Consider the following 12,521-nt stretch of genomic DNA (forward strand, 5'->3'; position numbering starts at 1 on the left):
GCCAGCCTCAGGCCAGAGCAAGAATTGAATGCCAGGATGAAGCCAGCCCCCACACCATGAGAAATCAGTTAAACATGTTCCTCCAAAGCCAGAGAGGTTTAGAGTTGCAATTTAACAGTGCTGGGGAAGGTCTGGAAGCAGTGTTTTCCAGACTCCAGGAACAGCAGGGCCTCCCTGACTGCAAGGTCAGCCCCCAGCCCTTGGGAGGACTTTAGTGCCTCAAAGTCCAACCCCGCCCCTTACCCTAAACTCTGCCTGCCCCTATAAAATACAGAGGCGGGACGCCCCGAAGATGATGTCACCTTCCTCTGCTCCCTGGAGGAGAGGTTCGGCTCTGCAAAGCCAATCTTCTTTCCTCCTTCTCATCCCAAGCCCTTCGTGCTGATAAAGGAGGAATTTGCTTATCAGGATGGACTGTCTGGCAGTGCTACCTCATTCTGCAACAGAAGTGGTAGAAGTACAGGGGAAAATTAGCAATGATCCCAAAGAAAGTGAAATGGAGCATGTTTGGAGAATTTGGCTAAAGGGGTGTGGTTAGGAAATAAATATTTTTGAGATAAAGAAAGCACATGGTGAAAAGCCCTGGTCTTTTGCCTGGGAAACAAGCTGTGGTGTGAAAACTTTGGAACCCTTGCAGGGGGGAGAACCCCAAGCGATGCATGAGAAACAGCTGATGCCCATTGACCTTCTTCTGTGTTATTGTAATTTATTTCAACATTTGAGGATCAAAACTGAGAAAACAAAATTTTGGCACCACCTCCAAAAAGTTATTGTTGTTGATAAAGGGTGGTGAATTGAAATATTCCAAGAGGCTCTCTGGGGAGAAAATGTGGAATAAATTGAGACTCAGTTTGCCTGGATTCTTAATGAAGCTTTGCAAACTGCTCCTGCCCTGCCTCCTTCTGGTAGAACTGGCTCTTGAGCCTTGTCTTCCACCAGAGGCAGGAGGCCAAAGTGCTGCTGCTAGAGCATCTGTGACCCTCAGGAGAAAATGCTTTTGTCATCGTGCAAGTTTGTTGTTTTGGTCTCACTAAGAACCCTGAATGTTCAAGTATATCCTCACCAGTCAGGAGACTGGGTGGATGTCCAGGCCTGGAATGGAGAGCCATTTAACCAGAAGTGGAAAGACTTTTGATCCCATGGCTGTGAGATTTACAGCTGAACACTCCTAAATTATGTGATTAAAGTTAGCTCTGGACACACAGAATTGTATTGGACAGTACAGTAAATGTAACTCCGCTGCAGATAAAGCTGCAATGGAACATTTCTAATGTGAAAAACATTAAATGGTTTCTCTTTCTGCCCATTTCCAGAGCGGTGTCCCTGGTATGGCAGCATGGCTGTTTGTTCCTGAATTAGTCAACCATCCTAGCAGGACCTTGTAGCTAATGACTACAATAGCAAGTATGGCTTTGAGTGCCAGAGGGGTAAGAGATCAAGAAAGAAAAGAGAGCCATGTTCTGTCCCCTATGGCCAGAGGGGTAAGAGATCAAGAAAGAAAAGAGAGCCATGTTCTGTCCCCTAAGGGCCATTCTAACATCACACACATAGAACAAATGCTACCTCATGCTTGGAAAAGAAATTTTGGTTTCTGGACTTCAGTCCAAATTTGCACAATAGAATGTTACAGAATGTGTAGATCCGACAAAAACCCCATGTTACCTAAAACTGAAAAGATCTCAAAAGGATGGTTGGCTACCTCTAACTTCAGTTTGCCTACATGGTGCTATGAATCCTCATCATACTGTCAATGCAGTGGGTAATTTAAATAAGATATTTTTTCCAAATTAGGTTTATTAGTGATTGTGGCTTTCTTGATGTCTTCTAAATTTATTTTTACTGACTTTTATTGTTGGCTTGATTAAAGCATCACCAAACTTTCTATGGCAGAGAACACAGAAAATACCAAGTAGATAGTTCCTCTGTATGAAGTAGTGTCCTAGGTTACAATATAAAGATGTATTCTATTCCCATCCTCAAGAGCTGTTGAAACAAGGAAGGGCATTGTTTTTTCCTTATCTCCTGCTAATGGGCCCATCAATGCCTTTCCCATGACTCCGGGAAAACTCCCTCCAGGAGCCATTTCTATTTAATGGACCCACCACATGACTCACAGAATGATAACAGCCCACTGTGAGATGCTCCATCCAGGGGTGAGGAGCTAAGCATCCCCACCTGGATAGAATCTGGGATTTAGGACACAACAAATCAGTCTTTCCACTGGATTCCCAGAGGAATGGCCGTCTTTTCCACTGGATCTTCAGAGGAAGACTACACCCTTTCTGGAGGATCGCTGTAGGATCACTGTTCCAACAGAACCACATTTCCCACTGCTGGAGGACTGCCTGGTCCCGTCCAACTCGACTGCTACCAACACCCTGACCAACAGGGTGTCAGGTTGTATTCTGACTTTGCTGGTGGTTTTTCTTTTGTAATATTGCATGTGGTTTTGGTTTTCCTTTTCCCTTTTCCTAATAAATTGTATTTCTGACTTGGAGTCTCTCCCTGGTTTTGCTTTCAAACGAGAACATGTAGGTCCAAGTGGGACTGAGTTTTCTTCTTTGAGAGATGTTTCATGGAAAGATGAAGTGGTGACAGGACTGAAGAATTGCTGTTCTTCACTGCAGCCAGTATTTACATGTTTTTATCATGCTAAGTTTTAAGACATTCATGTTAATATGTTTTATATAAGTTTGTTGCAAGCAATATTTTTAAATGTTTGTATTTTCTCTCTGGTTGCCACAGTGAGTGAGAAGATTCCTCACTAAATTTATCTTAGGCAAATTTTTAGACCACTTCCCAATTCCTCAGAGTAAAGCACAAAATTACTCCACCAAGGCAACTGCATGTAGTAATGGTAGGTGATGTGTAGAGTGTAATTGTGCAGAAGAAAGGCATGTGGAACTGTTGGTGGCCCCCGGAAACAGGGAGAAAAGGCGCTGACAGAGGGGCAGAGGTGGCAGCTGGAAAGTTCTCTCCAGCTGTAGACAAAGAGGCATAAGTGGTTAAGCTGAAAAAAGACAAGAAGGATTTTGGGTTTGAGACCCACCGAACGGTTAGGTAAAGTCAGGAATGGTATTTGGCCTGAACCCAGTACCCTGACTGAAATGATATGCTGAGGAGGTTGGAGTCTCTTGAGTTTTGTTGTATCTTTGACCCCTACCTTTGAGGCGTTCCAGATTATTAGGACTCTTAAGTAATTTCAGATGACTTTGCTGAGGAAGGCTGCTCTGCTGTCATTTTCTGAAACACAGTGAAATGCTCCCTCTCTGGGTGCCTGTTCCCTTCTCTGCCCCACAAGACAGCCAAAGTGAGCCCATTGCCAGCAGGAGGGGCGTGCACGTGGGGGATATCCTGGGGAGAGATGGCCAGCATGGAGCACTGCTATTGTGATGCCAAAATTCTAGTGGGGAGAAAGCTTCTTGTGGCTCATGTGCAAGCTGAGCTTCCTCTCCCCTTTCAAATCCTTTCAGAGTCTAGTGCTCTGTCAACAGTGCTTCATTTCCATGATGGAATTCTGAAGTCCTTTCCAAGAAGATTTGCCTGAAACAGGTCTGGCTTGCAGGGCATTGCTCTGTGGGCCTTAGGAAGTCACTTGGTCTGCCCTCACCCACCTCCTGCCCAAAAAACACATGTGAAAGACTGAAGCTTTGCCAGCTGTGACAGTGCTCCAAAGATAAGGCAGTTAGGGGCAAAATAATGAGAATTAATTTGGTGTTGGCACACCAGGAACCAGTGGGTGAAAAAAGCCATCTGTCAATAGTTCAGCTGGCAATCAGGGAGGGGAAGGTGCAAAGAAAGGAAGAGGAAGAAACATCAAAGGAATGAGAAGACTATTTACAGAAGCTGAAAGTAACCATACGATCTTTTAGTAAGATTAATTGGATAAAATACTGAAAAAATTAAGCAAGGCTTCTCCTGGTGCTGGATGGTGCATTGAGGGATAGTGTAGGCAGATTTGGGTGCCCATCCCAAAGCCATCACCTGTTTTCCCTCTGCCCTGATGGGTCCAGGCAGGCTGTTGATCTGCATGGCCACTCTAAATCAGTCCCAGAGTCTTCTGCTCTTCATGAGAAGCTCCCCATAAGTTGTCTGGGTGTCATCCCTTGTGGCTTCTCTTCTCCTGAGGCTTAGTGCTGGCCGTTGATTGTCTGATGTGTGGCTGTGTGCTCAGTTCTTGCCCCTGCCCTCTAGGACAAGCTCCCACGACTCCCCCTTTTTTGTTTGATTTAAAATGAATTATGATTGTATAACAATCATAATAATAATCTTGTCTTAACTAAAAACAGCACAACAGTTAATAGACTTTAACTAAACTTGACAATTTAAATTAACAGGTGGGTTCATATTGCAGAGCACAACTAAACAATAAAAAAAAATATGATTTTCAGTCCCCCTCACTTCCAAAGCCCTGAGACCCAGGTTGCTCCCTGCCGCTCCATTCCCCCTCACTTACCCACAAAACAAGAGAACAGAAAATCAAAAGGACTTGTGGTGGCACCTTCCCCTGTGCCCTTCACCAAACACACAAGTCAAAAGAAAAGCTTTGATGGAGGACTAGCCTGTGGGGGAGCTTCTGGCAGGGCCAGGAACAGGTCTCCTGTGGGGGCAACAGAGTCGGTCCTCTGGCTGTTTTATTGTGAAATCTCATTGTAAGTTTGATCTCTAAAACATGAATTCCAACAAAAATGGGGAATGGCTAATACAGTAGGAAGGCAAGAGTAGGGCTGAGGGCTGTCAGAAAGTGGGTTAGGGTAGACTCCAGGTTGGCATGGCCAGTGCTGTCCTGGCAAGAGGACAGAAAAGGAGGGGAGATGGCAGATGACTGGTGGCTCACCTGTGCTCTTGAGCAGGTTCCATCTCCCATTCTCTCCTTCTCAGGGATAGTGGGTTCAGGGAAGTGAAGGGTGCAACAGGAAAACTGGGAAAGGAAGTCTGTTAAATATTGTGCAACTAAATTTATGTTTAAATGTCATCAAATACACTGTCACTTAACACCAAACATCACACAGTAAATGATTTTCAATAATTTTCAATAATCACTGTACATTGAAATGAAAAACAGGACTCCATGGGAGAGGTTAAAGTTCTAGGGAACATTGTTCCAGGGCATAGCCCCAGGAAGTCCCCTAGCAGTGTCCACAGTGGCTCACACAGATCCAAACTGAACAAGTTTTCACTCCCTCATGTTGGCTTCAGTTCCCGTGGCAGAACTTGCCTTCCCACTGGACACTCACCTGTGCCTGATACTGTGGAGAAGCCTGGCTCCCTCCCCCTCTGCCCACAGCAACACAGACACTCCCAACCTTTCCCAAGAGCTGCAACACAACCACAGGCACAGGAGCATCCCCAGCAGTGACACCACTGCTCAGCTCCATTCTGTCCTGCTCTGCTCCTCAAGTCACAGCTGCAAGCCTGTATCTCCACAAGAGGTTGTGGCCTGGAGGCGATGAAGGAAGATGACCTTTGCTCACAAACAAACCATGTCACAAATCCCATCCATGGTTCTTCCCACACAGAAGAAACACCTGACCATTCAGAAGCAAACTTAAGAGCTTATTCACAGGGTGTGAAGAAATGGAAGCTTCCAACACAGTGAAGGTTTTATTTATTAAAATATTTATTCTTACTATCACTCTAAACAAACTACAAACTACAAGCTAGAAACTACAGACTACAAACTACAAACAGCAACAAAGGCCTCTTCCAGGGCTAGTATCTCCTGCCAGACATAAACTGCTGTGTGGCCATGATCAGAGGCATCAGGGTGGAGGTCGGCTTGGCTGATGTAACAAACGGATGCTGCCCAAAGAGAAAAAGAAGCAATGAACTTCTACTTTCCCCACAGGCTGAAACAGGCTTTCTCTGGCTACCAGAAAGATACAGAAAGGAGGGCATTCTGTGCAATGCTGTCTCCACATCCAGGACGTGCAGCCGCTTTGCCTTTTACCTGCAGAAGTTCCTGGGCAGACCAGCGCCTGTCCTCGTCCCTCTCCAGGCAGCAGTGCAGGAAGTCTCGCAGCCACGCCGACTGCTGCCTGGGCTTCTGCAGCTTCGGGGGGGCCCCGGTGCTTATCAGCTGTTGAACCTAGAGAAGAAGGAAATGCCACACTCTACCTGTCTCCTTCGCACCCCAAACTGCTCACACAGACCCCACTGGACAAGCTCCACTCTCCAGTGGCACTTTACTCCCTGCCACAGGGTGCCAGATGCCTTTCCTAGCCCTACTAAAACAACCCAAAGCCAGAGGCAGCCATAGCCAGTCCAGTATGCAAAGGCTCTTGCCTTGACCCCTGATTTCACTGGCTGCTGGAATTAGCAGCAGCTCCATCAGCAACAGCACACTTTGCTTCTCTGAGCACTGACACCACCTCTTCAGGCATTTTAAAAGAAGGACTTCCATCTCATTCTACTATTTCCAAGGATTATTCCACAAAATGCAGCTCAGCACTGCTCCCTGCTCCCTGAGGCAAAGCTTCTGCCAAGCAAAAGGCATCACGATTTTTTGGTGTTGTTCATGCACAAAAATGGCAAGGGGATGATCTGGCCAAGAAGCACAAGAGACTGTGCAGCCTGGAACCTATGATTTTCAGGTGTTGGCAAGCTTCCCAGGCAGAAGGATGGGAGCAGATTTTGTCAGGGTGACAGCAGTATCTGAGAGCAGCTGCGGCGTACCGTGCGGGAGGTTTTCATCAGGTACGGAGGCGCTCCTTCCACCATCTCGATCCCCACAATTCCAAAGGACCAGATGTCCACTTTGGGGCCATAGGGCTTCCTGGTGAAAATTTCTGGCGCCATCCAGTAAGTAGTCCCAACAGCTGATCTCCGTTTGCTCTGCTCAGCAGTGAGCTGAGCAGCAAGGCCAAAATCAGCTGAGGAGGAAAAACCACTCTGATCAAGCCAGCGTGAATTAGGAAAGCAAACAAAAGAAATCCCCACTGTACCAACGTCCAAGAAGGCAGTGTGGAACCCAGCTGTAAAGGGGCCATACAGCCATTCCTCAGCCTGCAGCCGAGGAAATAAGGAATTGGCCACTTAGCAAAAGTCCCCAGTTTCAGGCAGTGGCTTTTAGTCCCTGAAGCTATTAGACTGAAACTGCCTTGCTTGGGAAGGGACACACACAACCCAAAGCCACTCCTGGGCCCTTCTTCCCAGCAACACCTCTCTGCACCTTGTGGCTGTGCTCTGTGCTTGCAGCAGGGCAGCCTGCACTGCCACAGGCCCCTCTGCAGGGAACTGGCAGCCACCCAAAGGCAGCCCCACACCGCAGCCCGCCACGGCTGAGCCTGGCCAGCAACACCCACCCAACTTGACAGATCCATCCAAGCCCAGGAGAATGTTGTGGCTTTTGATATCGCGGTGGATCACTTGATTGGAGTGCAGGAAATCCAGGCCTTGCAGGCACTGAGAGAGGAAAAAGAAACACGAGCCTAAGTGGATTTCATCCCACAAGCAGGGAAGTGGCACATCTGAAACACTGACTTCCTGGGGGATGGTGAGCCATGGCAGGACAGGCTGCTGGCAAGGGCAAGAGCCTGCTGTTCCACCACGAGGACAGCAGTGCCTTTCTAAGTGAGGGTGTGTTTGCTTCTGAGAGAGAAGGGGCAATTGTTCCTCTGGCCAGTGCCCGGCAAACACAGGCTGAAGGAGCCCTGCTGCAGTGGCTGTGCTCTCTCCAGCCAGACAGCAGTGGATGCCTTTGCAAACACCACTTTGGGTGCAAGGCTCTCCTTTGAGGCTGAGCTCTGGGAGAGTCCTGTGAGTATCTCTTTGTCTTTGCCCCTTGCTTCACTTTGCGCCACCATCACATCTGCCCTTACAGGGAAGGAATGCAGCACACACAGGCACCAGGGAAGTGTTTAGAGAGGCAAACACAAACACGCTAGAAGAAGGGCAGGGACACTGGCAGGCACTTCAGATGGTCTTGCTACTGCCAAGGACATAAGAGAAAGGCTTGGAAGATGAAATCTCTCCTCTCCTTATCACCCATTTGGAAGGACCATCCCGACCAAGCCATGGGAAGCAGAAGCGCCATCCCTTACCTCCCGAGAGACAGCTGCTATCTCTCCTTCTGCCATGTGAGTCTCCCTGATGACATCATGTAAAAAACCTCCGTCCATGTATTCCATCACGAGCCAGAGTTCCTCGTCCACCAGGTAGCTGAAAGGAGGAAACAACAGCATGGAGATGAAGGCATGCACTTACATGACCTGGTGGATTCTTGTTTCTGTGTCTCTCTCAGAGGAACACAGGAGGAAGTGAGTAGTCATTCACTATGCTCTACAGGGTTTGAACTCTGTGCAGTGTAAAAGACAGCTCGGTATCCACACCAATGCAACAGGCCAAGGGAAATACAATAGACAGTGCTTTGTTAGCACTTCAAACCCAGGGGAAAAATCAAACCCCAAACCCAACAAAACAATGTGGAGAGAGGACAGGAACTTGGAGGCTGTTGGCTCAGTAAGACAGGGCCCAGTCCTGTCTTTGAAAGCGCCCTTCACACTAGGTATGCCAGGAAAGATTAATGCAGCCCCAATGCAATCTCCTTCCAAGATGCTGTAAATCAGCCCAGAAACAGGAATTAACAGCTCCATCCTCTTTTGCCAGCGCCCAAAGGAGTGGTTGAACCTCTGGCTTGCAGGATGTGAATGACCTTTCATGGCAGGACAGCAGAACCACTCACCTGTCTACATAGTTCACAAGGTTGGCATTCTTAGTGCCACGCATGACCTGGATTTCATTCAGGCACAGCTCACTGCTGCTCTCTTGCAGGAGACTAATTTTCTTGATGGCCACCTAAAACAACATGGAAAACCATGAACCAAAGAAGTGTGTGGCACACGTCCACAAGGCGAAGATGGAGACAGTGATTATGGGATGACCGTAGCCCAGCTGGGCTGGGCCAAACTGCCCTGTGACTGGACATCAGACTGCTTGCTTGGGCACCTCCCTGGACAGAGAGACAGATACCCTTTGCCTTGTAAACAGGGTCTAAGCTCTCCACCTCAAACCTCTAACAACACTCACTGTGCCCACCGTCTTCCCCCAGGGCCTTGCTTTATCATTCCCATTGTCATTGACACACCTCTTGCAAGCAGGAAGCCATTTTGTGCCAGTAAAAATGGAGCAAAAGTGCTGGGAAACCTTGGGCACTTCTAGGGGGCTTGATCATTCCTCCAGCAACCACTGGCATTCTCCATTGCACAACTACAAAGCAAACTCTTACAGACAGGACAGATACAATGCTGTCCTAAAATCATCCGGAGCGTTATTCCCCCTAAGAAATACAACCCTACATATTTCACAGAAAAAATGCCATGATGATGAAACCATCATTAAGGACAAAATAGACAATCCTAGCACTTCCTCACTTCATGAATTTGCATTTCATTCCACTAAAATACTTTACTTCACACCACTGATATTTGCAATTACTGCCTGACTGTAAAAAGAAATAACCCAAGCCTGGATCCTTTAGGGATGTACCCCAGGCTCTGAGCAGGGCTTAGGCCCTTGACAGACTCCTTGCAGACCTCTCTCTCTCTAAGTACAGATCCCAAGGGCAGCACTGCAGGTGGCTACAGAACTACCAGCACGATTCCCATGTATTGGCTAACAGCCAGAAATGAGAATTCAGGAACCCTGCAGCCCCAAAGAGCAGTGCCATGCTCTGAGACACCACCTGGGCACTTAGACCCAGCCAGCGTGTCCTCCTCTGAACGATACCGCTTGGCCTCCTTGCATCCCCTGGGGCAGCTGAGAAGGACAAAATCTGTCCCCACTGTATTTGGCAGGCAGACATTGCTCTGCATTCCATTTGCCTTTGCAGCAAAGCTCTGCTGGCGACCCAAAGCTCAGTCACAGCTCACAGCAGAGGGGAGGGCACTCGAGAGCTGCAGAAGCTGCGGCGCTGCTTGACGCTTACCTCTTCTCCTGTGGCAGACTCCACTGCCATGCACACAGTGCCGAAACCCCTAGAAACAAAACAGCAGCAGAGAAAGATATCCTTTAGTCCCTGCAAGTGCAAAACACTGCAGTCCAACAGGAAAAAAGTGCTTGGGCAAACAGTAAGTGGAACACGACAGATTCTTCTCTGGGTCTTTTCTCCTTTTTCTTTTCTCTATCTGTGCATGTGTCTGATTCTTCCAGGAATTTACCAGTTGGGTCTTCTCACATCTCTCCTTGGAGTCTGTTTGCTAAACCCAAGCACCACCACTCAGGCCTTCTGAGAAGCCTGAAGCCCTGTAACAGCCATTGGAGGAAATCCTCTAGACACAGATTCCTTTTCCAGCTTGCAGGGAAAATAGTGTCCAGCCACAGCCAGAGCAGGCAAAGGCTTCCCTTGCTGCACACACAAATGGAGAAGTCCTCAAAACACAGGATCCTTAGACAGCTGTGCTCTGGGTCCAGAACCATTGGCAGCTGCTTCTCTTCAGTGCACCTGACACTGGAAGGACTCTACTTTTCTGGTGACTTCTTGTACATTTGGCTTCTGTTCTGGGGTGACATTATGATGCTTGCACCCCCAGTCACATGTTCTGTTTATGCTGGATGTTATATTCTGTGCCTCCAAGATTGGATCAGACAGTAGGTGTCAGGAGAAGAGGGAGCACAGAGTTTTGTTATCAACTGCACTCTGCCCCGCAGTCTGCTGGAACACGGAACTCCAGTGTTGTTGTCTGGGCACAGTTGGGGTAGAGCACCACACTTCTTTTGCTTTTTAATTAGTTAGTTAGTTTAGCTAGCTAAGGCAGTCTGAGTTTTCCCTTTACTGTTTTTCTTTCTCTTTTCTTGGAACCATTCAAACCTGCTCCAGACTGGGACCCGGCAAAACATCGAGAGCTCACACTTTGTAGCCCACCAGGGCCTACTCTGCAGCTTTCCCAGCACTGGAGGGACAGATAACACAGTGACAAACCCCAGGAGAGACTTTCTGAACTTGCCATCTCTTCAGAGCAGCAAATGAGTTTTGACATCCAGTATTGTTCATTTTGTGTGCTGGGGAGTGCTTTGCCTGTTAAATAAACAACTTCTTTCCACTTATCTCCAAGGAAATTGTTCCCACACCGGCTGGGGGCAGTGGCCATGTGGGTTTCCTTTTGGGAGGGGCCCTGTCAGGAGGTTTCCTCCCAAAATTGCCCTAAACCAGGACACATGGTACAGAGAAAATGTTGCAAATCAATCCCATCTACAGTCAGCAGAGCTGGCTTTCAAGGGGAACAGCTTGGTGGATTCTTTGCAGCAAAGGCCTAAACCCCACAGGATCCATGAGGGGTCTGCCATCAGGCAAATGATGCCTTCTACTCTAGAGTGCACTGGCACTGGGCATTCCCCTGAAGCTTTGTCTTTTGCCACCTCAGTCACAAAAGAGAGGTGCTGCTTTCATTTCTGCTTTTGGCTTCTAGACTAGGTGGTGGTCATCCTGACCACTGAATCTTGTTTTCAGCAAAATACAGGAAAGAAATGTTACCGAGAGCTGCTTCCTGATAGCTAACTTGACCTTTGAGGCAATGGGGTTTCTCCTCCTTTCATTCCCACGTATTTTGTATTATTTTGAGACACTCAAAAATTATTTCTCCTACAAAAAGTGGCAAACAGGTGCAAACACACTTGAGGGACAGGAGATCTGCCAGGTGCTGCTCTTTGCTGCAGGAAAGACATTGCCAGCATCCAGGTGTCTCTGCTGTGCCTTTAGACCACAGCTATAAATGCTGGCCAGCACTGAGAGATCACCAGGCATCATCTTAACGCAGTGTCTGAGCAGCTTTGGAGATTGTCACTCCAGGGAGATGTGACACCAGCAAAACGCACAGCCCCTTGCTTTGAAGAAGGAACTGTGGCTGCACTCACCCTTTGCCAAGAGTTTCCACTTCTGTGTATTTCGCCTCAGGATCTCCCTTGCTCACCAGCATCTCTGTAAAAAGCCCAAGGAAAGATGCTCACTTCAAAAGAGATCACACCCTGCAGCAGATCACAAAGGCAGCCCCACTCTCTGGGACACTGGGCCCTCTCAACTCAGTCAGTCGGGAAACAACAACACCACCGCACCAGCACCACCTCAAAAACAGCAGCAGCAAGACAAGCAGCCCTGCAGCGCAGATGGCCTGCACTAAACTAAAAGTCTAAACTGCAATCTAAGCACATGGAGAAACAGTCAGAGGAGACAGGGATCAGAAAACTCTAACCAAGAGAAATGATTGTTTTCTAGAAACATTAAGGGCAGCAGGAAAAACAAAACCTTCCTGTTCTTGGCAATGAACACTCCGTGACATTCAACACAAGCTTTCATCCTTGCAAACATCAAAGGCATCTTGGGTTCTGGCATCAATTTTTATCATCAGCTGCTCTCTCCAGAACAGGAAGAATAGTGTGCTTCCAGCAGAGCCCAGATGTCCAGCTTTAAGCAGGACTTTGCCTAAACAATGCCCTTCAGCCTTTCAGGAGCAGCAGCTCATGTTATAAGCTACTGTGATGGCCTCAGGAATGAGGCCCCTCAGCCTTTAGGACAGGCTGAGTGCTGA

Source organism: Passer domesticus, chromosome Z (genome assembly GCF_036417665.1).
Source record: "Passer domesticus isolate bPasDom1 chromosome Z, bPasDom1.hap1, whole genome shotgun sequence".
Classification (NCBI taxonomy): Eukaryota; Metazoa; Chordata; class Aves; order Passeriformes; family Passeridae; genus Passer; species Passer domesticus.